The following is a 5,667-nucleotide window of genomic DNA, read 5'->3' as shown; positions in this document are numbered from 1 at the left end:
TCCAGGTGGATTTCGAAACTGTAGTCTTATTTTCAATAAATCTAGTTTTGTATTGTGGGTTTTTCTTCCATTGTATCAACGCAGAAGAGCCTCTCCTCTTCTCTCCTCCCCTCTCTCCCTGCGGTGAATCGGTCCTTAATTAGACGATTCAGAGAGAGGGGAGGTCGTTTCCGGCAAAGGTTGGGACGGGGGGCAAGCGGGGTGGAGCCGAGCAAAGCCCAAGAGTCACATGATCCCTCGATCGTTGGCTTGCATGGACATTTAAAGAGATACACCGCGCCGGTCCCATGCATCTCGGCTCGGCTCTTCCGCGTTACCGGACGGTGACGCGCCCCCATTGTTTGATTTCCACGATGCATGTGCTTGCATTTGCTTCGTGCCCTCCTGCCTACTCTTTTCCCATCGAATTTCGGCATTTGGATGACTCTGTTGCCACCTTCTTGGACTGGACCCATCTTCGGCGTGTCTCGGACGTGGGCAGGGCTTACCTCCCGCGGGAGGGGTCTGGGGCCTTAGAAGGCCTGCCTTACGGTGTGCATAGAGTTGCCATTTTTGTTTGGAATGGTCTGGCAGACCATCTGATGACGCCACTCTTTTTTTTTTCGAATAGGGCAAAGGGGCGGTAAGCCCCCTTGTCAGGCCTTCAGCCAGGTTTTTTTTCTAAAAAACCCCTGCTAGACAACATCAAGTTCCCGTGTAGGAAGTACCTGGATAAAATTTAGTCTTTCCCCCACTGTGATGAAAATCTGTGGTTACTATTTCAGAGGGATGAAGGCTTACGGGAACAGGTACAGGTCCCCTCTACTCTCACGGGGTGAAATTTTGGGGTGTTTCAGAGAAGGGGGATTCACTTAAACTCACCCCTGCCAAAAGAACTGCCGGAAAAAAGTCACTTCTCCCTCACTGTGAGGGAAAAACAGTTTGGTTGGTTTTTTTCCAGAGGGACGAAGGAGCTTACGGGAAAACAGGTCAACCCCCTTCTTCACTGAGGTGAAACATCCTTTGGATGTTTCAGAGAAAAAGAGGGTCCACCTCAAAAACCGTCCTGCCATAGGAACCCCGGGAAAAAATGTTAATTTTCTCCCTCACTGGGGTGAACAGTCTGTGGCCCGGGCTGTTTTCAAGGTGAAGGAACTGACAGGAACAGGTGCAGGACCCCCCTCTTTTCTCAATGAGGTGAAACAACCTTGGGCTTTCAAGGAAAAGAGGGTTTTCATTTAAAAAAGGTACAGGTCCCCTCTGAGGGGGCGGAGAGGAACTTTTGGGAAAAAGTAAAAGAGCTCCCCCCCTCACGAGGGGGGACAAAGTGTTCCCATCAATGATTCCTGTATGGAAAAGGAATCCCCTCGGGGATACTCCCAAGGTTGTCACCTACCCACTGTTTGCCGTGGTGGCCCCCTTGTGACGGGGAGACGGGAGTCCGGGAGGTTGAGCGATGCCGGGGCACGAGTACGCCCTGCGGCTAGCAAAAACGCCTCTTTGGTCCCATTTGGCAAGACAGGGGGGGCCTGATCCAGGCCCGGTCAGGTAAATGGGTGGTCTCCCTCGGAGGCTAGGGCAAGCAGTCATGCTCCCGTTGGTACCCACCCCGTCCGTGTTACCGGGGGAATCGGCATTGGCTGGTATATCCACCATCACCCCTGTTGCTTTAGAATTGGTTCTCCTCAGTTTCCCCCCTTGTTGGACTCCGTGGTGGGGGGGGGGGTTGAGTGGATGAAGCACTCCCCAAGTATAGGGAAAATTTAAATCAAAATCCCCCACAGACAACCTTACTGTTGACGACCCTGAAAGGCCCGACCACGGCAGCCACCCTAAAGCCTTACCTCCCTCGGGTGGAAAAAGAAAACCCCGAGCACAGGAGACATGTCAGCCTGCTCCCAAGGGATGGGGGGACAAGACGAATAAACCATGTACAAACATGTCTGTCCACCGATTGTCCAACAATGGACTCTCGTGCTGGCCCCTCCAGGCCAGCACCCAGACCGGGAAGGTCCCGGCCCCCCTCAGACGACCCCACTACTGAATCAGGAGCACCCTAAACCAGCCGAAACAACGGGTGCCTCCACGAAAGCCCCAACCGAAAGGGCGGACCCGAAACGGCCGAGGCCGGAGCCCGCTCTGATGGCGAGTCTGGCCCCCCAAGGCGTTTCCCCCAATTTAAGGTCCACGTTAAACCCAAAGGCTTCGACAATGCCTCCAAATGGAAGGGCATTGGAGAGCCGCGCAAAATCCGGCGTCGATCCGGGTTGCCGAGATGGGGGCATGATTCATCCCCAAAGATAACCCCCCTTTTGTTTCCTGGGAGAAAAAAGGAGCTAAAAGATGGGAGGAAAGTGAGCCTCTCGCCACGAACCCCGAGGAGAAGAGAGTCAAGTGGTGCTACTGGCTTCTCGTCTCATACGATGTGGGGGTGATAACATCACACCCACAGGTCGTGGAGGTTTCCCCCGATTGTCAAAGGGGGAAGACCCCCAAACCGGGCAATCCTGGTGACCATAAAAGGTCCCCCAAATTCCCCACCCTTATCTGGGAAACTGGGTACCTATCACCTACGTACTTATGTGCCCAAACCACTTCGGTTTTCAAGTGCCAGAAGTACGGACACCACCAGGCTAAGTACAGCCAAGCCAAAATTGGTGTCTGTAGAAAGGGCACACAATACCGGGGTGCATCAAGGCAATAAAAGAAAAGGGGACACAAAAAGGCCAATGTCCTAATGTGCCAAAAGGGGCATCACGCCTGGAGCCTGGCTTGCTCGTCAGGAAAGAGGGGGCCCTCAAAGGGCAAGGGGTTTGGGCTAAAAGCGACCAACTTTGTCCCTGCCCCCCGGCACCTACGCTGGGGGGGGAACAAAAAAGCGAAAAGGTTTCCCCGACCTCCTAAAGGAAGAAGCTGCCCCCCAGCCAAACCGGGAGATCTCCGCACAGGATTCCCCCAAGTAAAGCAAGTGCAGGGGAACCACAGGAAGAAAGGTCCCAAACAGCACCACACGGCCCCCCCCAGACCCGAAACTGTTCTTCGCGGGGGGGAATGTCGATCTGACACTGCTGTAGTCACAGCAGTGGATATCCTTTCCAGGACCGAGGAAAGGCGGAAAAGGCATTCAATGTTCCATGACACACCAAACAGACTGTGAAAAGCAAAAAGGGAAGGAAGAGGGAAAAGGGGCCAATCAGCCCAATCCTCTCCCTCACCCAGGTCAGATCCCCTCCCCTCCCAACCGGCTATGCCCTCACAGGCAGGCCTAGCCAGGCTATGCCCTCACAGGCAGAGCCTAACCAGGCTATTCATGCCAAAAGCCGAATCAGAAGAAGTGGCCCCCCAGGAAAGGCCAGCCAATGCACAAAACAGCCTGGCCAGAGAAAAAGCCAAAGACGAAAAGTCGAGCTACCAAAAATCTCCCCCCCAGGGATCCAGGGATGCCTGACACCCCGAAAGAGACCCCTCAGCAGTGGGATCTCAAAATGGAGTTGTCAGACCCCGACCGCAAACCCAAAGTGACGACGTCTCTGTGTAACTATCAATTAGTAACATCTGACACGAAATTAAGATTTGAGTGGAACATCTGTGGCTTCTCCTAAAGGGAGTGCCATCCTCCCGAAATAGTGCGATAAAGGAGCCATTACATCGTCATGCTCCAGGAGACATTATCAGCGGAACTGTTCGCTTCTCAGGGATCACGTCTAGCGCTGCCACGTTCCGATGGCAAAAGGGGCCTAACCCTGGTGAACCCCCAAAATTTCCCTGCTCCGCAATAGCCGTGCCCCGCACTGTGGGATTTTGAATCTTTTGCCGTCGAGATTAAACTGGGGGGGGTCCCTGAAATTGTACAACTGTACACAGGCCACACTGTCGTAGCTTAGACATCGGGCCAGGTATGTGCTTCCGCAGCACACGACCGAGTGATCATGGGGGGAGACTTAAATGCACACCACCCCATCCGGCTCCTGCGGGCCCCGGGGATGCGGCTGGCGCAATAGCCAACGTGCCGAGAATTCCCCAATCGCTCTCCTCAACAGCCAGGAGCCAAAGCATTGAGAGGAGGGGTCCTAGCCCCCACCCTGGCCACTGCACTCTGGTGGAGAAGGGTTGGTGGCTTCCCCCCCCCCAACCGCACTATGACCATTATAAACTATAAAAACCCTCATGGATAGTGGCCCGCCGAAATACCACGCCGATCCAAATGGAAAAAAGACAAGGCCAACTGGCAGGGTTCCAGAGCGCCTTGGCCCATGTCTGGAAGCCAAAGAAAACCCCCACAGAGCGATAATGGGAAGTGTACAAGCCGACTTGAAAAAGCCATTGATAGGCAGCCTCATGACCATACCCAAAAATCGGCCTTTTTTCCAGGATTTACAAGGACCCTGGTACTTCAATGACGAGATTGGGAGGTCAACCACAGGGGGAAAAAAGTGCCGAAAAAATTTCCGAAGGCAAAGAACCCCCGACAACCCCCGGGCCCCCTTAATGGCAACGGGTCCCAAAACGGCCCCAGCCCCCCCAGCCCCGAGATGCACGCCACCCGACCCCCGGCAAGGCCAACAACGGGCAAGAGTTTCTGGCGAAACGAGCACGACAGTCTGCCGCCGCCCGAGGGCAAGACAAGAACGCCTACAACCAGACAGACTTGCTCACATCAGAGAAAGGGGCGCCGAACCCCAAACTCAGACGTTATCTTTTTTCTGAGGGAACTAAAGATGCACACAAAGCCCGTCGCAACTCAGCCCCGGGCGTGACGGGACTCGTACCCCATCATTCCCGCCTGGGGGCTGTAGTGAGCTTGCTTTCCCCAACTCATCAACAGTCCTGGGAAACTTCCACTCTACACCAGAGCTGGAAGAGGCTACCCTAGTTTCCCATCCCTAAACCAAAGGACCGGGGAAATACCCCCGCCCCATCTCTCTCCTCAGCTGTCGGGGCCCAAGACTGCCGAGAGGGTGGTACTGAACTGGCTCCAATGGAAAAAAGGGAGCCCCACACGAAACCTCCATGGGTTCCCAGGGGCATGAGCACAGCGCCACAGCATAGCCACGCTCTTGAGCACAATAAACCGGGCCATCTGTTCAGTATTCCTTGACCTGGGAAGGCTTTCGAATTGGCAAGTCCTCTTGCCATTCAGGAGAGCCTGATCCAAAAAAAGGGTCAGGGGTAAACTCTTGGGTGGATAGGTGACTACTTTCGAAAAGAACAGCCGAGTCAAATTCCAAAGGCACCTACACAGACATGCCCCTAAAAAAGGAACGCCACAGGGTGGGTTCTCAGTCCAGCCCTTTTTAAAACCTAAAGTCCTGTATTCAAAAAAACCCCCCCAGTGGGGGCAAGATCCTCTCCATGCAACGACTTGCATCATCCCACTGGACCCAAAACTGCCTAAACAAAGCCCCCGCGTTGTCGGATTGGTATCCGAGAAGGTTGCAGGACAGGACTAAAATCTCTCAGCCAAATCCAAAACCATGGCTCTGAGACGAGAGTTCAAAGGGACAAGTCTGAAAATCCCCGGGGAAGGACTTGGAGTGGGTTTAGGGAAAACCCGCCTTGGGGTAAAAAGGGTAGACCGGACCCCCTCCTTCCTCCGGAGGTCCAGTACCTGGGTTGACCAACAAAGGCAAGACTTCTGTCATGAGAGAATAGTGGAAGACGCATAGGGGCCAGACAAGAGTACTAAAT

The sequence above is a fragment of the Penaeus monodon genome, chromosome 12 (assembly GCF_015228065.2).
Source record: "Penaeus monodon isolate SGIC_2016 chromosome 12, NSTDA_Pmon_1, whole genome shotgun sequence".
Taxonomy (NCBI): Eukaryota; Metazoa; Arthropoda; class Malacostraca; order Decapoda; family Penaeidae; genus Penaeus; species Penaeus monodon.
The sequence above is the reverse complement of the archived record's forward strand: the minus strand, read 5'-3'. Positions refer to the sequence as shown.